The sequence below is a fragment of the Lutra lutra genome, chromosome 4 (genome assembly GCF_902655055.1).
Source record: "Lutra lutra chromosome 4, mLutLut1.2, whole genome shotgun sequence".
Lineage (NCBI taxonomy): Eukaryota > Metazoa > Chordata > Mammalia > Carnivora > Mustelidae > Lutra > Lutra lutra.
The window spans coordinates 125,843,360-125,865,036 of record NC_062281.1 but is presented as its reverse complement, the minus strand read 5'-3'; the positions used below and the strand labels follow the sequence as shown (position 1 = coordinate 125,865,036).

The 21,677-nt window shown below is 38.8% G+C and overlaps 1 protein-coding gene across 5 annotated transcripts in view; it reads right to left on the bottom strand.

The window, feature by feature from the left end:
- Positions 1 to 20,104, bottom strand: part of LPAR3 (lysophosphatidic acid receptor 3) — a 104,648-nt gene extending 84,544 nt beyond the window's left edge. For 4 of the 5 annotated variants that reach the window (XM_047728017.1, XM_047728018.1, XM_047728020.1 and 1 more), the window contains exons 1-2: positions 19,926 to 20,104; positions 184 to 251 (exon numbers count right to left, since the gene is read on the bottom strand). The gene's annotated coding sequence lies outside the window, so the exon portion shown is untranslated. The remainder of the gene's footprint in view (positions 1 to 183; positions 252 to 19,925) is intronic. The other variant, XM_047728023.1, reaches the window with a different exon arrangement.
- Between the last annotated feature and the right edge of the window lie 1,573 nt (positions 20,105 to 21,677).

Genomic DNA, 21,677 nt, shown 5'->3' with positions numbered 1-21,677 from the left:
TATACACTACACCAGGATACTCTAAGAGGGCATCATGGAGCGGGCATATATTCCACAACGTGGGGTGCTGAGGGTCCACTCAGACAAGGATGAAGCCATGTGTGGGCAATGGTAACCCCTTGTATAGTAGGCTAACTTCTCCCAAACTTGGTGCTCAAGCTATTGACTAGATATCTGCCATACCTGAGTCAGGCACCAAGAATCTGCTACTAGCAACACTTTCGGCTGCACAAATATTTATTCTGCTAAACCTGATAGAGAAAAAGGAGAGAGGTGTAAATAATTTGTTAGAATTTTCTGCATTCTATGCACTAAACTTTTCCCCTTGTTTTGCAAAAGAAGGCTGTAATATGACATTAACATTCTTATATCTGAGATTGATTTATTCAATTGGATTTGATAAATACTGGCCAGATTAATATTTAATGTTCTTGTGTAATTTGAATACTAAAATTGACTTGGACATGAATGCACTATAAAAACAATTTGAGCTGTTAATCTTTAGCCCATTTAAAATAGAGGATTGACTCATTTAAAACGAAAGATCAAGAGCTAAGAAGTTTTGAGTTCTTTTTAATGTGATTAAGTTTGAAACTAGAAATACAGTATAAGATACAATATAAACTAAAATACAGTATAAAATAAAATGGGATTTTGTAATTTTATGAAAGAAACACTTTATAGTAATTGTATCAAGTAATTTTATACTTGGCTTTTCAATCATTAATAAATATTTTACTTACAAACAAGAAAATATCACGATAAATTATTTTGCTCTAAAAGAAGATTTTTTAGGAGACTGAAAATCTTAATTTTTTATTACTGTGGTATGATTTACTTTCATTATATTGTATTATACTAGGAATGGATACAGTGGAGGCAAATAACAATGAGGGGGAAGTATGAATATTCGTAAGGATAATGATGACTCATGTATGTAGGAACAAATATCAGTTAAAAAGTACTAACACAAGGGTGCCTGGGTGGCTCAGTGGGTTAAGCCTCTGCCTTTGGCTCAGGTCATGATGCTAGCTTCCTGGGATCAAGCCCCACGTTGGGCTCCCTGGTCAACAGGAGGCTCTGCTTCTTTCTCCCTCTCCTACTCGCCCCTGCTTGTGTTCCTTCTCTCACTGCATCTCTCTCTGTCAAATAAATAAATGAAATCTTAAAAAAAAAATTTTTTTTTAAAGATTTTATTTATTTGTCAGAGAGAGAGGGAGAGAGAGCGAGCACAGGCAGACAGAATGGCAGGCAGAGGCAGAGGGAGAAGCAGGCTCCCTGCCAAGCAAGGAGCGCGATGTGGGACTCGATCCCAGGACACTGGGATCATGACCTGAGCCGAAGGCAGCTGCTTAACCAACTGAGCCACCCAGGCGTCCCAAAAAAAATTTTTTTAAAGTACTGAAAACCAAAAGAATAAAAATAAGACACATTATAGAACTTTATCATAGAAGAATTGGGTTAATTAAAGTATCTATAACTTCTAAGACTTGCTGTCAAGTTCCAAAACTTCAGTATGCTCCACCATAGTTATTAGTTAGACAATCTTGCCCAGTTTCACTCAGTGTCTACAGCTATAAATCCAACAAAGTTAATTACCTCCAAATATAGTGAGAATTTTAAAAAAAATAGTATATTGGAGCAATTTTTAAGATGAGTTTATTTTTAGAAAAAAAAACAGTTATTTCATGATAATAAAAGGGTCATCATATAATAGACCTTCAAAATAAATAAAATAAAAATTAACATAACTAAAAGGAGCAACAGACAATATCCACAATTGACAAATCCAAAAGCAATAGACAAACCCACAGTCATAGTTGGAGACTATATACTGTACTTTTTCTATTTATAAAATATGTAAAATATTAAAAATCAGGTTATAGATGATTTGAACAACACTATCAACCAACTTGACCTTGACTTGGTATTTGGCATTTATGAAGCATTATGGGTATAATGCTATAAAATAGCACTGTAAAATACGTATTCTTTAAGTATACATGTAACATCAGGAGATAGGCCATATTCTGAATCATAAAACAGGTTTCAGTAAATCTAAGAGGACTAAAATTATTCTCTGGCCAAAAGGGTAATAAATTAGAAGCCAAAACCAAAAAACGTCTAGAAAATCCCCAAATATCTGAAAACTAAGTAACATACCTAAAAATAACCTATGAATTAAAGAAGAAATCTCAAGAGAATTTAGAAAATACTTTGAATCGAATGATAATGAAAACATTACATACCAAAATTTAGGGGCTATTGGCCAAAGCAGTACTTAGAGGGATGTTTATAGCTTCTAATGCTTCTATTTGAAAGAAATGGAGTTTAAAAATTAACAATCTAAGAAGCTAGAAAAAGAAGAGAAAATTAAACCTAAAGTAGAGAGAGGAAATAATTTTTTAAAAATGGAAATAATGACATAGAAAACAAAACCAGAGAAAATCAAGGAAAATAAAAACTGAGCGGTTGAAAAGATTAATATAACTGATAAGCCTATACTAGATTGGTCTAGGTAAGGAAGAAGAAAGCCACAAATTAACAATATCAAGAATGAAAGAGGGACCTCACTCTCAATTGTACACATAACAAAAAGATAATAAAATAATATGAGAACAACTTTATGCTGACAAATTTGACAACTTGTGATAAGAAGGATGAACTCCTTAGGAAACAGGACTTACCAAACTGACAAAAAAGGGAATAGAGAGGCGCCTGGATGGCTCAGAGGGTTAAAGCCTCTGCCTTTGGCTCAGGTCATGATCCCGGGTCCTGGGATCGAGACCCACATCGGGCTCTCTCCTTAGTGGGGAGCCTGCTTCCTCCTCTCTCTCTGCCTGCCTCTCTGCCTACTTATGATCTCTCTCTGTCGAATAAATAAATAAAATCTTAAAAAAAAAAAAAGGCCATAGAAAATCGGTAGCATCATGCCTAGTAGAGAAATTTAAAATATAAATAAAAGCCTTCTCACATAGAAAACAGCAGGTTCAGATAGTTTCACTGGTCAATTTATCAAATATTTAAGAAGAAAATAGTATTGATTTTACAAAACAACTTTCTGAGAAAATAGAGGAGGAAGAAGAACCTCCTTACTTATTGTGTAAAGCCTGAATAGTTTTAAGAGCAAAACCTGACAAAAAGACTACAAGGAAAGTGAAGGACCAATATCATTTATGAATATATAAAAGAAATCCTCAAAAATAATTAGTAAATCAAATCTAGCAAAATATACAGATAACACAATACAACCAAGTGAAATTTACCTCATGAATATAAGGTTGATTCAGCATTTGAAAAATCGAAGTAATTTCCCATATTAACAGAATAGGAAGAAAAAACATGATCATTTCAATTAATGCAGAAAATGCACTTGAAAAAATTTAACATCCATTTATGATTAAAAAATACTTAGCAAACTAGAAATAAAATAGAATTTTCCCACTGTAATAAAGGCCATCTATGAAAAACCTACTCCTGACATCATACTTAATGGCAAAATATTGAACACTTTGACTCTTAGATTGGGAACAAAGCAAGAATATTCATTTTTACCACTTCTCTTCAAAATTCTACAGGAAACTGTGCAAAAAGGTAATTAAACAAAATAAAAGACCATCCATATTGGAAATACATGAAGAATACATGAAGTGCTATACCATGTTGATGGGTTAAGATTTTAATTTTCCCCTGTTTAATCTTTTTTTTTTTTTTTTTTTTTTTAAATTTTTTTTATTTTTTTCAGCATAACAGTATTCATTATTTTTGCACCACACCCAGTGCTCCATGCAATCCGTGCCCTCTACAATACCCACCACCTGGTGCCCCCAACCTCCCACCCCCCACCCCTTCAAAATTCTCAGATCGTTTTTCAGAGTCCATAGTCTCTCATGGTTCACCTCCCCTTCCAATTTCCCTCAACTCCCTTCTCCTCTCCATCTCCCCTTGTCCTCCATGCTATTTGTTATGCTCCACAAATAAGTGAAACCATATGATAATTGACTCTCTCTGCTTGACTTATTTCACTCAGCATAATCTCCTCCAGTCCCGTCCATGTTGCTACAAAACTTGGGGATTCATCCTTTCTTTCTTTCTTTCTTTTTTTTTTTTTTTTTACAGCTTTATAAACATATATTTTTATCCCCAGGGTTACAGGTCTGCGAATCGCCAGGTTTACACACTTCACAACACTCACCATAGCACATACCCTCCCCGATATCCATAACCCCACCCCCTCTCCCAACCCCCTCCCCCCATCAACCCTCAGTTTGTTTTGTGAGATTAAGAGTCACTTATGGTTTGTCTCCCTCCCAATCCCATCTTGTTTCATTTACTCTTCCTCTACCCCCTCAACCCCCCATGTTGCATCTCCTCTCCCTCATATCAGGGAGATCATATGATAGTTGTCTTTCTCCGATTGACTTATTTCGCTAAGCATGATACCCTCTAGTTCCATCCACGTCGTCGCAAACGGCAAGATTTCATTTCTTTTGATGGCTGCATAGTATTCCATTGTGTATATATACCACATCTTCTTTATCCATTCGTCTGTAGATGGACATCTAGGTTCTTTCCATAGTTTGGCTATTGTAGACATTGCTGCTATAAACATTCGGGTGCATGTGCCCCTTCGGATCACTATGTTTGTATCTTTAGGGTAAATACCCAGCAGTGCAATTGCAGGGTCATAGGGTAGTTCTATTTTCAACATTTTGAGGAACCTCCATGCTGTTTTCCAGAGTGGTTGCACCAGCTTGCATTCCCACCAACAGTGTAGGAGGGTTCCCCTTTCTCCGCATCCTCGCCAGCATCTGTCATTTTCTGACTTGTTAATTTTAGCCATTCTGACTGGTGTGAGGTGATATCTCATGGTGGTTTTGATTTGTATTTCCCTGATGCCGAGTGATATGGAGCACTTTTTCATGTGTCTGTTGGCCATCTGAATGTCTTCTTTGCAGAAATGTCTGTTCATGTCCTCTGCCCATTTCTTGATTGGATTATTTGTTCTTTGGGTGTTGAGTTTGCTAAGTTCTTTATAGATTTTGGACACTAGCCCTTTATCTGATATGTCATTTGCAAATATCTTCTCCCATTCTGTCAGTTGTCTTTTGGTTTTGTTAACTGTTTCCTTTGCTGTGCAAAACCTTTTGATCTTGATAAAGTCCCAATAGTTCATTTTTGCCCTTGCTTCCCTTGCCTTTGGTGATGTTCCTAGGAAGATGTTGCTGCGGCTGAGGTCGAAGAGGTGGCTGCCTGTGTTCTCCTCAAGGATTTTGATGGATTCCTTTCTCACATTGAGATCCTTCATCCATTTTGAGTCTATTTTCGTGTGTGGTGTAAGGAAATGATCCAATTTCATTTTTCTGCATGTGGCTGTCCAATTTTCCCAACACCATTTATTGAAGAGGCTGTCTTTGTTCCATTGGACATTCTTTCCTGCTTTGTCGAAGATGAGTTGACCATAGAGTTGAGGGTCCATTTCTGGGCTCTCTATTCTGTTCCATTGATCTATGTGTCTGTTTTTGTGCCAGTACCATGCTGTCTTGATGATGACAGCTTTGTAATAGAGCTTGAAGTCCGGAATTGTGATGCCACCAACTTTGGCTTTCTTTTTCAATATTCCTTTGGCTATTCGAGGTCTTTTCTGGTTCCATATAAATTTGAGGATTATTTGTTCCATTTCTTTGAAAAAAATGGATGGTACTTTGATAGGAATTGCATTAAATGTGTAGATTGCTTTAGGTAGCATAGACATTTTCACAATATTTATTCTTCCAATCCAGGAGCATGGAACATTTTTCCATTTCTTTGTGTCTTCCTCAATTTCTTTCATGAGTACTTTATAGTTTTCTGAGTATAGATTCTTAGTCTCTTTGGTTAGGTTTATTCCTAGGTATCTTATTGTTTTGGGTGCAATTGTAAATGGGATGGACTCCTTAATTTCTCTTTCTTCTGTCTTGTTGTTGGTGTAGAGAAATGCAACTGATTTCTGTGCATTGATTTTATATCCTGACACTTTACTGAATTCCTGTACAAGTTCTAGCAGTTTTGGAGTGGAGTCTTTTGGGTTTTCCACATAGAGTATCATATCATCTGCGAAGAGTGATAGTTTGACTTCTTCTTTGCCGATTTGGATGCCTTTAATTTCCTTTTGTTGTCTGATTGCTGAGGCTAGGACTTCTAGTACTATGTTGAATAGCAGTGGTGATAACGGACATCCCTGCCGTGTTCCTGACCTTAGCGGAAAAGCTTTCAGTTTTTCTCCATTGAGAATGATATTTGCGGTGGGTTTTTCATAGATGGCTTTGATAATATTGAGGTATGTGCCGTCTATCCCTACACTTTGAAGAGTTTTGATCAGGAAGGGATGCTGTACTTTGTCAAATGCTTTTTCAGCATCTATGGAGAGTATCATATGGTTCTTGTTCTTTCTTTTATTAATGTGTTGTATCACATTGATTGATTTGCGGATGTTGAACCAGCCTTGCAGCCCTGGAATAAATCCCACTTGGTCGTGGTGAATAATCCTTTTAACGTACTGTTGAATCCTATTGGCTAGTATTTTGGCGAGAATTTTTGCATCTGTGTTCATCAAGGATATTGGTCTGTAGTTCTCTTTTTTGTTGGGATCCTTGTCTGGTTTTGGGATCAAGGTGATGCTGGCCTCATAAAATGAGTTTGGAAGTTTTCCTTCTATTGCTATTTTTTGGAACAGTTTCAGGAGAATAGGAATTAGTTCTTCTTTAAATGTTTGGTAGAATTCCCCCGGGAAGCCGTCTGGCCCTGGGCTTTTGTTTGTTTGGAGATTTTGATGACTGTTTCAATCTCCTTACTGGTTATGGGTCTGTTCAGGCTTTCTATTTCTTCCTGGTTCAGTTGTGGTAGTTTATATGTCTCTAGGAATGCATCCATTTCTTCCAGATTGTCAAATTTGTTGGCGTAGAGTTGCTCATAGTATGTTCTTATAATTGTCTGTATTTCTTTGGTGTTCGTTGTGATCTCTCCTCTTTCATTCATGATTTTATTTATTTGGGTCCTCTCTCTTTTCTTTTTGATAAGTCTGGCCAGGGGTTTATCAATCTTATTAATTCTTTCAAAGAACCAGCTCCTAGTTTCGTTGATTTGTTCTATTGTTTTTTTGGTTTCTATTTCATTGATTTCTGCTCTGATCTTTTTTTTTTTTTTTTTTTTTTTTTTTTTTTTTTTTTTTTTTTTTTTTTTTAAATTTGTTTATTTTTTTCAGCATAACAGTATTCATTATTTTTGCACCACACCCAGTGCTCCATGCAATCCGTGCCCTCTACAATACCCACCACCTGGTGCCCCCAACCTCCCACCCCCCACCCCTTCAAAATTCTCAGATCGTTTTTCAGAGTCCATAGTCTCTCATGGTTCACCTCCCCTTCCAATTTCCCTCAACTCCCTTCTCCTCTCCATCTCCCCTTGTCCTCCATGCTATTTGTTATGATCCACAAATAAGTGAAACCATATGATAATTGACTCTCTCTGCTTGACTTATTTCGCTCAGCATAATCTCTTCCAGTCCCGTCCATGTTGCTACAAAACTTGGGGATTCATCCTTTCTTTCTTTCTTTTTTTTTTTTTTACAGCGTTATAAACATATATTTTTATCCCCAGGGGTACAGGTCTGCGAATCACCAGGTTAACACACTTCACAACACTCACCACAGCACATACCCTCCCCGATATCCATAACCCCACCCCCTCTCCCAACCCCCTCCCCCCATCAACCCCCAGTTTGTTTTGTGAAATTAAGAGTCACTTATGGTTTGTCTCCCTCCCAATCCCATCTTGTTTCATTTACTCTTCTCCTACCCCCTCAACCCCCCATGTTGCATCTCCTCTCCCTCATATCAGGGAGATCATATGATAGTTGTCTTTCTCCGATTGACTTATTTCGCTAAGCATGATACCCTCTAGTTCCATCCACGTCGTCGCAAATGGCAAGATTTCATTTCTTTTGATGGCTGCATAGTATTCCATTGTGTATATATACCACATCTTCTTTATCCATTCGTCTGTTGATGGACATCTAGGTTCTTTCCATAGTTTGGCTATTGTAGACATTGCTGCTATAAACATTCGGGTGCATGTGCCCCTTCGGATCACTATGTTTGTATCTTTAGGGTAAATACCCAGCAGTGCAATTGCAGGGTCATAGGGTAGTTCTATTTTCAACATTTTGAGGAACCTCCATGCTGTTTTCCAGAGTGGTTGCACCAGCTTGCATTCCCACCAACAGTGTAGGAGGGTTCCCCTTTCTCCGAATCCTCGCCAGCATCTGTCATTTCCTGACTTGTTAATTTTAGCCATTCTGACTGGTGTGAGGTGATATCTCATGGTGGTTTTGATTTGTATTTCCCTGATGCCGAGTGATATGGAGCACTTTTTCATGTGTCTGTTGGCCATCTGGATGTCTTCTTTGCAGAAATGTCTGTTCATGTCCTCTGCCCATTTCTTGATTGGATTCTTTGTTCTTTGGGTGTTGAGTTTGCTAAGTTCTTTATAGATTTTGGACACTAGCCCTTTATCTGATATGTCATTTGCAAATATCTTCTCCCATTCTGTCAGTTGTCTTTTGGTTTTTTTAACTGTTTCCTTTGCTGTGCAAAAGCTTTTGATCTTGATGAAGTCCCAAAAGTTCATTTTTGTCCTTGCTTCCCTTGCCTTTGGTGATGTTCCTAGGAAGATGTTGCTGCGGCTGAGGTCGAAGAGGTTGCTGCCTGTGTTCTCCTCGAGGATTTTGATGGATTCCTTTCTCACATTGAGATCCTTCATCCATTTTGAGTCTATTTTCGTGTGTGGTGTAAGGAAATGATCCAATTTCATTTTTCTGCATGTGGCTGTCCAATTTTCCCAACACCATTTATTGAAGAGGCTGTCTTTGTTCCATTGGACATTCTTTCCTGCTTTGTCGAAGATGAGTTGACCATAGAGTTGAGGGTCCATTTCTGGGCTCTCTATTCTGTTCCATTGATCTATGTGTCTGTTTTTGTGCCAGTACCATGCTGTCTTGATGATGACAGCTTTGTAATAGAGCTTGAAGTCCGGAATTGTGATGCCACCAACTTTGGCTTTCTTTTTCAATATTCCTTTGGCTATTCGAGGTCTTTTCTGGTTCCATATAAATTTTAGGATGATTTGTTCCATTTCTTTGAAAAAAATGGATGGTACTTTGATAGGAATTGCATTAAATGTGTAGATTGCTTTAGGTAGCATAGACATTTTCACAATATTTATTCTTCCAATCCAGGAGCATGGAACATTTTTCCATTTCTTTGTGTCTTCCTCAATTTCTTTCATGAGTACTTTATAGTTTTCTGAGTATAGATTCTTAGTCTCTTTGGTTAGGTTTATTCCTAGGTATCTTATAGTTTTGGGTGCAATTGTAAATGGGATGGACTCCTTCATTTCTCTTTCTTCTGTCTTGTTGTTGGTGTAGAGAAATGCAACTGATTTCTGTGCATTGATTTTATATCCTGACACTTTACTGAATTCCTGGACAAGTTCTAGCAGTTTTGGAGTGGAGTCTTTTGGGTTTTCCACATAGAGTATCATATCATCTGCGAAGAGTGATAGTTTGACTTCTTCTTTGCCGATTTGGATGCCTTTAATTTCCTTTTGTTGTCTGATTGCTGAGGCTAGGACTTCTAGTACTATGTTGAATAGCAGTGGTGATAACGGACATCCCTGTCGTGTTCCTGACCTTAGCGGAAAAGCTTTCAGTTTTTCTCCATTGAGAATGATATTTGCGGTGGGTTTTTCATAGATGGCTTTGATAATATTGAGGTATGTGCCGTCTATCCCTACACTTTGAAGAGTTTTGATCAGGAAGGGATGCTGTACTTTGTCAAATGCTTTTTTCAGCATCTATGGAGAGTATCATATGGTTCTTGTTCTTTCTTTTATTAATGTGTTGTATCACATTGATTGATTTGCGGATGTTGAACCAGCCTTGCAGCCCTGGAATAAATCCCACTTGGTCGTGGTGAATAATCCTTTTAACGTACTGTTGAATCCTATTGGCTAGTATTTTGGCGAGAATTTTTGCATCTGTGTTCATCAAGGATATTGGTCTGTAGTTCTCTTTTTTGTTGGGATCCTTGTCTGGTTTTGGGATCAAGGTGATGCTGGCCTCATAAAATGAGTTTGGAAGTTTTCCTTCTATTGCTATTTTTTGGAACAGTTTCAGGAGAATAGGAATTAGTTCTTCTTTAAATGTTTGGTAGAATTCCCCCGGGAAGCCGTCTGGCCCTGGGCTTTTGTTTGTTTGGAGATTTTTGATGACTGTTTCAATCTCCTTACTGGTTATGGGTCTGTTCAGGCTTTCTATTTCTTCCTGGTTCAGTTGTGGTAGTTTATATGTCTCTAGGAATGCATCCATTTCTTCCAGATTGTCAAATTTGTTGGCGTAGAGTTGCTCATAGTATGTTCTTATAATTGTCTGTATTTCTTTGGTGTTCGTTGTGATCTCTCCTCTTTCATTCATGATTTTATTTATTTGGGTCCTCTCTCTTTTCTTTTTGATAAGTCTGGCCAGGGGTTTATCAATCTTATTAATTCTTTCAAAGAACCAGCTCCTAGTTTCGTTGATTTGTTCTATTGTTTTTTTGGTTTCTATTTCATTGATTTCTGCTCTGATCTTTATGATTTCTCTTCTCCTGCTGGGTTTAGGGTTTCTTTCTTGTTCTTTCTCCAGCTCCTTTAGGTGTAGGGTTAGGTTGTGTACCTGAGACCTTTCTTGTTTCTTGAGAAAGGCTTGTACCGCTATATATTTTCCTCTCAGGACTGCCTTTGTTGTGTCCCACAGATTCTGAACTGTTGTGTTTTCATTATCATTTGTTTCCATAATTTTTTTCAATTCTTCTTTGATTTCCTGGTTGACCCATTCATTCTTTAGAAGGATGCTGTTTAGTCTCCATGTATTTGGGTTCTTTCCAAATTTCCTCTTGTTATTGAGTTCTAGCTTTAGAGCATTGTGGTCTGAAAATATGCAGGGAATGATCCCAATCTTTTGATACCGGTTGAGACTTGATTTAGGACCAAGAATGTGATCTATTCTGGAGAACGTTCCATGTGCACTAGAGAAGAATGTGTATTCTGTTGCTTTGGGATGAAATGTTCTGAATATATCTGTGATGTCCATCTGGTCCAGTGTGTCATTTAAGGCCTTGATTTCCTTGTTGATCTTTTGCTTGGATGATCTGTCCATTTCAGTGAGGGGAGTGTTAAAATCCCCTACTATGATTGTATTCTTGTCGATGTGTTTCTTTGATTTTGTTATTAATTGGTTTATATAGTTGGCTGCTCCCACGTTAGGGGCATAGATATTTAAAATTGTTAGATCTTCTTGTTGGACAGTTCCTTTGAGTATGATATAGTGTCCTTCCTCATCTCTTATTATAATCTTTGGCTTAAAATCTAATTGATCTGATATAAGGATTGCCACTCCTGCTTTCTTCTGATGTCCATTAGCATGGTAAATTCTTTTCCACCCCCTCACTTTAAACCTGGAGGTGTCTTCGGGTGTAAGATGAGTTTCTTGTAGGCAACATATAGATGGTTTTTGTTTTTTTATCCATTCTGATACCCTGTGTCTTTTGATTGGGGCATTTAGCCCATTAACATTCAGGGTAAGTATTGAGAGATATGAATTTAGTGCCATTGTATTGCCTGTAAGGTGACTGTTATTGTATATTGTCTCTGTTTCTTTCTGATCTACTACTTTGAGGGTCTCTCTTTGCTTAGAGGACCCCTTTCAATATTTCCTGTAGAGCTGGTTTGGTATTTGCAAATTCTTTCAGTTTTTGTTTGTCCTGGAAGCTTTTAATCTCTCTGTCTATTTTCAATGATAGCCTAGCTGGATATAGTATTCTTGGCTGCATGTTTTTCTCATTTAGTACTCTGAATATATCATGCCAGCTCTTTCTGGCCTGCCAGGTCTCTGTGGATAAGTCTGCTGCCAATCTAATATTTTTACCATTGTACGTTACAGACTTCTTTTCCCGGGCTGCTTTCAGGATCTTTTCTTTGTCACTAAGACTTGTCAATTTTACTATTAGGTGACGGGGTGTAGACCTATTCTTATTGATTTTGAGGGGGGTTCTCTGAACCTCCTGGATTTTGATGCTTGTTCCCTTTGCCATATTGGGGAAATTCTCTCCAATAATTCTCTCCAATATACCTTCTGCTCCCCTCTCTGTTTCCTCTTCTTCTGGAATCCCAATTATTCTAATGTTGTTTCGTCTTATGGTGTCACTTATCTCTCGAATTCTCCCCTCATGGTCCAGTAGCTGTTTGTCCCTCTTTTGCTCAGCTTCTTTATTCTCTGTCATTTGGTCTTCTATATCGCTAATTCTTTCTTCTGCCTCATTTATCCTAGCAGTGAGAGCCTCCATTTTTGATTGCACCTCATTAATAGCTTTTTTGATTTCAACTTGGTTAGATTTTAGTTCTTTTATTTCTCCAGAAAGGGCTTTTATATCTCCCGAGAGGGTTGCTTTAATATCTTCCATGCCTTTTTCAAGCCCGGCTAGAACCTTGAGAATCATCATTCTGAACTCTATATCTGACATATTACCAATGTCTGTATTGATTAGGTCCCTAGCCTTTGGTATTGCCTCTTGTTCTTTTTTTTGTTGTGAATTTTTCCGCCTTGTCATTTTGTCCAGATAAGAGTTTATGAAGGAGCAAGTAAAATACTAAAAGGGTGGCAACAACCCCAGGAAAATATGCTTTAGCCAAATCAGAAGAGATCCTGAATTGTGAGGGGGGAGAAAGGGGATAAAAAGGGGTTCAGAAAGAAAGAAAAAAAAAAAAAAAACTATTAAAAAAAAGAAAGCCGATAAAGAAAAAAATATAAAAAGAGGAAAAAATATATATATATTAGATAAACTATTTAAAAAACGTTAAAAAAAAGAAAATGGTAAAAGTTAAAAAAAATTTAGCAGAAGAAGAGAAAAAGAAAAAAAAATTGAAAAAGAAAAAAAAATTAAATTAACTGCAAGGCTAAAAAATCATGGGGAGAAAGCCATGAGTTCCGTGCTTTGCTTTCTTCTCCTCTGGAATTCCGCTGTTCTCCTTGGTAGGTGAACTTGGTCCTGGCTGGGTTTCCCGTAGATCTTCTGGGGGAGGGGCCCGTTGTAGTGATTCTCAAGCGTCTTTGCCCCAGGCGGAGTTGCACCGCCCTTACCCGGGGCCGCGCTGAGTCATCCGCTCGGGTTCGCTTTCGGGAGCTTTTGTTCCCTGAGCGCTTTCCGTAGAGTCCGGAGGACGGGAATAAAGATGGCGGCCTCCCGGTCTCCGGCCCGGAGGAGCCGAGAGCCCGGGGCCCCACTCCTCAGCGCGCCCTCAGAGAACAGTGCCAAATGACTCTCGTCACCCTGGCCTCGGGCCGCGCTCCGAGCTGACCGAGCCTGCGACCGGTTCAAGGCAACCCTGAGCTGAGAGTCACTCCTCGGCTCTGTCTCTGCAGCCGGCTTCCCCGTTCTAATACCGGTAAGCTCTGCGACACTGAGACACCCCCGATCCTTCTGCGATCCTGCGGGACCTGAGGCCGCGCTGACCCCGCCTGGGCTTCACCCCAGTTAAGCCTCTGGAGCGATGTCCCTCAGCGGAACAGACTTTTAAAAGTCCTGATTTTGCTCCGTTGCTCCGCCGCTCGCCGGGAGCCGGCCCCTCCCCCCGCGGTCTATCTTCCCGTCGCTTTGGATTCACTTCTCCGCCAGTCCTACCTTGCAGAAAGTGGTTGATTTTCTGTTTCTGGAATTGCTGTTCTTCTTCTCTTCAATCTCCCGTTGGATTTGTAGGTGTTTGCAATCTTTAGATAAGCTATTTAGCTGATCTCCCGCTACCCGAAGTAGTCTCAGCCTGCTACTTCTCCGCCATCTTGACTCCTCTCCCATTCCCCCTGTTTAATCTTTATAATCAATGCTATCCCAATTAAAATCCTACTAGGCTTTTTTTGATAGACATTGAAAAGCTGATTCTTAATTTATATGAGAAAGCAAAGGACCTAAAATGACCAAAACAATTTCTAAAAAGATCAAAGTTGGAGGACCTACATTATTTGATTTCAAGAATATTAAGTTACAGTAATTAAGATAGCATGACAGTGATGCAGGATTGGATAAGGAGTAGGTCAGTGGGACAGAATAGAGCCCACAAGCAGGTCACAACACACACGGCAAATTGATTTTCAACTAGAGTCAGGGTAATTCAGTGGAGAAAGCACAGTCTTTCAACAAATGGCCCCAGAACAGCTAGGTATCTATGTGGAAAGAAAACGGACTTCAACCTTAATCTAATGCCAAAAACTTATTTCAAAATGAATCACAGACCTATCCAAAAAAGTTAAAATTATAAAGCTTCTAGAAGAAACTATAGGAAATTATACTAATAGAGGTAAACATCTATTAGCCAGGAAACAAAGAGCACTAACAGAAAAGAAAAAAAAATAACAAATTAGACTTCAGAATTATAACTTCTTCTCAAAAGACATCATTAAGAAAATGAAAATATAATATAATCTATAGACTGGGAAAAAATACTTGTTTCACAAGAATTTGACAAAGGACTTGCATCTGAAATACACAAAGATCTCCTAAAAATCAATAATAAAAAAATTGTTAAATGCACACACTATTAGAACAGATACTTCACAGAAGAATATAAGTGAAATAGGTAATAAGCACATGAAAAGATAATTAAAAGTCAACAGCAAAACCCGAATTAAAACTGCCAGGATTTATCATTGTATACACATAATGACTAATATAAAAAGATTAAAAATACCAAATATGGCAAAAAGTGAGACAACTGGGAGTCTTGTATATTGCCAATAGGAGTATAAAATGTATGACCATTTTGAAAACCTGTTTGGCTGTTTCGTATACGTTTAAACATACACCTGCTCTATGACTCTGCAATTCCAATTGTAATTATTTACTCAAGAAAAATAAGAACATATGTCCACCAAAAGACTTTTATAGTAGTACTCAAAGCAGTTTTATTTGTAATAGCTAAAAACTAGAAATAACACAAATGTCTCTCAACAGATGAAGGAACACATTTTTATATAACTATATAATGGAATTCTACTTCACAATAAAAATAATAATGAACTATTGACATAGCAACAACTGAGAAGAACATAAAAAGCATCAGGTTGCATGAAAGATTTCAGACATGGAATATGATTCCAATTATATGAAGTTTAAACAAACAAAACCAAGGTATGGTGATAGAAATCAGAGTCACAGGATTCATTGGAAAGGAGCTCAAGAGAACTTCTGGGGGTAAAACATTCTATATCCTGGTTTCTCAAAAACCAGTGATCTTCACACTGAAAATCTGTACTAAATTATGACTCTCTCTATATTTGGATATATTTTTAAATTTCCATAGCATAAATTTTAAGCTAATAAAATATATAATGATTCTAATAAGTTGCTTTAATGGCTTTCTCTCCTTTTCAGATTTGACTGAAGCCTCAAGTGCCCAAAACAAAATAGACAGCAGAACCTTGTAGTCTAAGATGACATGCTAGACCCCAGTTGCACAACGTATAAACACTGTAAAACTGTTTCTTCCAACATGGGCAGTCTGTCCCCTACAACCTACAAGAGAGTGAAAGTGGAAGAGGTCAAACAAGGGGGTTTCTTTGGAAAATGTTACTGAGCAGTAAGGACAGTTTTCTGTCCTCTGACTTCAGGTAAAGGACTAAGGTGCTTCCTCCCCATCTCAAGCAAATGAGAACACCAGTCAGTGAACTTGACATATATGCCCTAGACCATCAAACTGTGGTCCACAGATCATTATCATGGACATCACCTGGGAGCTTGTGAGAAATGCAGAATCTTAACTCCAGCCCAGACTCACTGAGCCAGAATCTGCATTTTAACAGTATTCTCCAGTGGACTGGTATGTACATTAAGGGTTGAGAGACACTATCTTAGATTTTGCGTGAGCATCTGGACTGGAATGAGGAACTGTGTCCAAGTCACCCTGCGGGTAGCACAGAGGAGGAAAGAGGGCCACACTGGGAGCTCAATGCACTCTCACCCAAGGCAGCACAGAGTTGGTGTTTCTGTGAATCAAACAAGATCCATACAATGTGCTGTCAGTCTCAGGCTGGTTTGAAGGGGATTTTGCTTGAGCAAAGTAGTCCCTGGGGGTGTACGATGAGAGCTCCCGGACCAAGACTGGGAAAGTAAGCAGTTGGCTATAAGTAAGGCTTCGCCCACGCCTGGAAATTGTAGCTATCTTTTCCTAAGGGTTTTGGGAGGCAGGGGGTTTGGGAAAATGAGTCATCTCTGAGAAAGCCAGAAAAGTCCTGTGAGAGAAAGAAACCACTATTGAATATTTTCTATCCAGAGAGTTCCAAATCCAGACAAGATAGCATCAGCCATATACGAATGTCTCCTTGCTTGTATTCCTCCTGGCTAGCTCCTGCGAGGTTAGAAACTAAGACAATTGGGTAGAGGGATACAGGTAGGAAGAAGAAGACCAAGGACAACCAGGATTCCCTCTCCTACTTCAGGTTTTCCAGCTGGGAAAACACAAGCCTTAGAAGGAGAGAAATTTTGACTTTAAATGAAATTCAGAAATTTAATTATTATACCAGGTAGGACATCATAATTATTGAAATAAGGCTATTCTTTCTTCTAAAACTAATCCCAGAATGCCTGATTATCTAATAATAACTAGAACATTTATGAGACTTGCCTGAGATTTCACCCAAAAGGCAAGAAAAAGGCCAGGTTATATATTGGATTTAAATGGGTAGCTGGGGAAAGATTAAATTTATGTTCTGTTCATATCTTACTGAGTCCAGCTCACACAAGAAATTGAAAATAGAGGAGCACCTGGGTGGCTCAGTCATTTAAGCATCTGCCATCAGCTCAGGTCATTTCCTGGGGTCCTGGGATTGAGTCCCACGTTGGGCTCCCTGCTGAATGGGGAATCTGATTCTTCCTTTCCCTCTGCTCCTCCCTCCTGTCCATGTTCTTTCTCTCTCTCCCTCTCAAATAAATAAATCACTCTTTTAAAAAAGGAAAAGAAACCCAAAAGGAACTTCTAGAAATGAAAACCCAAGTCATTGTAAAAACAAAAAAACAAAACAACAACAAAAAAACCTCAATGAATTAAATGTCCACAATAGGCAAATGTATAAATACAGAAAGTAAAGTGGTTGTCTATAGGGCTGGTGGGGAAAAGGAAGCAGATAATGGGGAGTATTGCAGACTGAAAATTTGTATCCCCCCACCACCCAAATTCATATATTGAAACCTAATTTCCAATGTGATGATATTTGGAGGTGGGGCTTTTAAGATGTGATTAGGTTACAAGAGTGAAGCCCTTTTAAAAAGAGGTGCCAGAGCACCCCTTGACTCTTTCATCAAGTAAGGTTATAACAAGAAGATGGCTGTCTATGAACCAGGAAGTGGGCCCGTCCCAGACACTGAATCTGCCAGCACCTAGATCTTGAACTTCCCAGCCTCCAGAATAATGAGAAATAAATGTGTGTTGCTTATGTGCCAAAAACAAAACAAATAACCCTCAATGAACCAATTAAACAAAAACTTAAAAGCAGCTAAAGAGAGAATTAATGAACCAAAAAATATCTCTAAAGAAACTCATTAGACTGTAGCAGAAAGAGAAAGGGAATCGAAAATATGAAAGAGAGATTAAGAGATGAAGGAATGAGAAGGAACAAACAAGAATGTTCACAATGTTTCTTTCTTTTCTTTTTTAAAGATTCTATTTTTTAAAGTAATCTGTATACTCAACATGGGGCTCAAACTTACAACCCCGAGATCAAGAGTTGTATGCTCCACTGACTGACCCACCCAGGTGCCCCTCAACTTCTTTCTAATCAGAGTCAGAAAGCACAAGAGGCAATGGAAAGACAGAAACAGTAGTAAAAAAAAAAAAAAAAAAAGCAAAAAGTTAATGACTCAGTAGTTTTCAGAATTGAGGAAAGACATGAATTTTTTTATTCAAAAACCACAATTATCTCGAACAATTAAATTTTAAAACACATACGCACACACAATGAAGTATTAAAGATGAATAAGTCTTAAAAGCAATCCAGGAGAACAGTCAGATTCCTTGGACCGATAACACTTCTCAACAACAATAAAGACCAGGAGAAAATGGAATTCTATTACCAACATGTTGAGAGAAAAGAGGGGCAACCTAGGATTTAGTGTCCAACTAAAGAATTACTAAAAAACAAGGGTGAAATGAAAATGTTTTTCAGATGAAGACTGAGCCTCAAAAAACCAAAAAACCACAAAAGAAAGAAGGAAATTGGACTCAGAAAGAAGAAGTGGTCTGCGGAAATCATTTTTACTACGGTAAGTGGTAAAAACACGAGTGAAACTGAGGAAATATTGTCTGTACCAGACACTAAGTAAAAATAACAATGAGGGAAGAAAAATGGAAAAAGGAACTAACATACTAGACAAGGAAAACAGAGAATGAAGATGATCTGGGGGAAAGACCAAAGCTTTATTGAAGAGTGGCGGAGATATTTAGAATAGCTTTAGAGTTTTCTAAGTCAGGTGAGCAGTTGACAAATTAAGAATACATACTAAAAGAAAGGAAGTGGAGGTGAATCAAGGAAAGTTCCATTAATTCAAAAAAAGGAAAGATGGGGGATGGGCAGGGGAGGAGAGAAACAAGAAAGAAAAGAGTCTAATTCATAGAAAGCACAAACTAGGATTATAGAAAGGAGTCCAAATATATCCATTATCATAACAATGTAAGTAAAACAAACAACTCAGTTGACGTAGAGATATTGTAATGAAACCAAGGAATCCAGCTACATGCTGTACGTACGAATGAGACCTATTTAAGTTGTGATGACAGGAAATACAGAGTTAGCCAATACTAACCAAAAGAAACCCTGTTTAACTGTTAATGTCAAACAAAAGAGACCGTAAGGCAAAAAGTGTTATTGGGAAAAAGAGAATTGCCACCTATATAAAAGTAATAATTCTCCAAGGAGCTACTTTGTTAAAAAGCAAAGTTCTGTCCCTAAAACTGTATTCTCACCACTTCCGTTGCAACTTTTATAGAAGTATTCCTACTGGGAAAAAATAATAACACCTTCCTATTAACCTCCCAAATAAATCAGATCTAAATGACCGAGTTTGGTTCTTTTCTCTCTCCTTTTTAATTAAGCCCATGGCAATCTAAAAGGATTAATGTCACTTAAATTTTTCAGCAATGTTGAAGGAAAAGGATTCATGTTAAGCACTCCTGTTACTTTATTTATTAAATCCTTAGTGTAATAAGCAGCAAAAGGAATTATAGATTTTCGTGAGGGTTCTCTGCAGGTTGGAAACACTGACTCCAGTGTATTAGCAATTACATTAAATATTAAATGTTCTGAAAGAAATTAAAGTTTCTAGGCAAAACAGTGAGTAGTTTCAAAAACTGAGTTCCTCTTATGCAAGGTTTCAAATACATTTCCCATAACAGATGGGCATTTCAATTAATTTCTTCATTCAGTTTTTCTGTTTGTGAAAGAATACAGCTTCCCCATATGCAAACTAGGAGTAATAAAACTTGCTCTACTTGGCACAGGGTTATTGTGAGGATAAAACTAAATAATATATGGGAAAGCTCTTTGCAAACCTTTTAGCATTATGTAATGTAAGAGATCATTATGAATCCATGGTCCTGGGATGGAATGTTCATATTAAGATGCCTTACCTACCCTTCCTTGAACGTGTCTGTAAAATTTCAATTTTCTGTGGCTGAGTTTTATCTAATCTTGAAGAGTAAAACTACTCCTATTTATATATTTACACAAATACTATTCACACAAAACATATGATATTACACAAATACTATATATTTACACAAATATTTACACAAATAAAATAGCTGCTTACCTTTCTCTTGCTGGACACACACACCACACAGCTACAGGTACACTCAAGGACAAGGAAAACTTGCTTCAGTATTTAGTGTGAACATTTTTTCCTTAATAATGGGTTTTGTGGCTCTTGTAAGTAGGGCTAGAATATCTTGCACTGCCTTCTTATGACTTGACTCACTACTCTTATGTAGATAACACCAAATTCTTGAGGTAAATAATGTGAATCTGGTAAGGAAAAAAATTGCAGTCAAAATTGTAGGGAAGAGGGGATGAGGCTGAATAGACAGTAGATAGGAGATAGCAGCATTCCCTCCAAAGGTCATGTCCTTCTTCTCCTTCTTTTTTTTTTTTTTTAAGATTTTATTTATTTACTTGACAGACCGAGATCACAAGTAGGCAAAGAGGCAGGCAGAGAGAGAGAGAGAGAGAAGGAAGCAGGCTCCCCGCTGAGCAGAGAGCCCGATGTGGGGCTTCATCCCAGGACTCTGAGATCATGACCTGAGCTGAAGGCACAGGCTTTAACCCACTGAGCCACCCAGGTGCCCCCCTTCTTCTCCTTCTGTAGAATCTGTGGATCTACACAAAGGCATCTGAAGAAAGAGTTAAGTGCTGTGGAGGCAGGCAGAATTGTCAGAAACGTGGGTGAAGAAAGGTGAGTTACATCGTCTCTTCAAGCCTCCATTTTAAAACAGGGGCAAGGAAATCTACCGACATATCAAGTAGGGGTGAGGAAGTCTATGAAACAGGGTGCTCGGTCTGCTGCCCACCCTGAGTGCTCTTATGCCACAGGGAATCAGGGGCTCTATGTAGGCTTCCACCAAGACCTCTGCTCTCCTACTTGGCCTTAACTACTTGATCTCAGTCTACAGTTTCTCATCTCTCGGCAGAGTGTCAATCAACTTAGAAGTTATGAAACCACTCTACTGTCTTTGTAAGCATCCCTTTCACCGTGTCTTCTAAATGCCAGAATCATTCCAAATCACTGCAGCTGTGACAGCAGTCCCCACCACCAAGACGCTTTCCCAGGTCACCACCAGGGAAAGCCTTGGCAAGTGGGCCACTGGCTTGTATCAGGGACTCTCTTTGCCCCACCTTCTTTGCCTACCAGGGATGAATAAACTAGGCTCAGATCTCCGTCTTACACGTCGTTTCAACCATCTTTTTCAGGACCATGATGTGTTACTTCAGACCCGCCAAGAGGCAGAGTGCCAATATAGGACTAGAAATGCAAGAGGATTTGTGGGCCAGCTCCTGTAAGGGAAAAAGGGGAGCGAGCCAGTGGAGGCCAGGAGCGCTGTGAGGCTGCAGTGTGGGTCTGACCCCAAGATGGACAGAGGAAGAGGAGGAATGTCAAGTAGGAAAGTCTTAGAAGCAGCCTAGATCGGAGAGGGATCCAGCCAAGCTGATAGGGAGGCCACCAGAGAGTTCCCCGCGTACCAGAAACGAGCCTGCTTTAGGACCACTGTTGCATCCCCCCACTGGCCAAGTGATCCATGGAAAGCTCAATGTCAGACAGGTGCAGACAGATTCGGAGCAGAGCCGGGCAACAGATGCAGCCTCCAGGGGGCTCCTCATAGCCGGAGAGCCAGGCCTTGCATTTTCGTGGCCACAGCAAGGATGGAGAGACCTGAGAACACCTTAAAGGCGATCAAAATGAGTATCACCCATGAGGGGCAGACCAATATCACGTACCTCTGATACGATACGCAGAGGAGGACACCACAGTGCTTCTGTGGTCTGTCCCCCAAACATGCGTAGCCTGAAT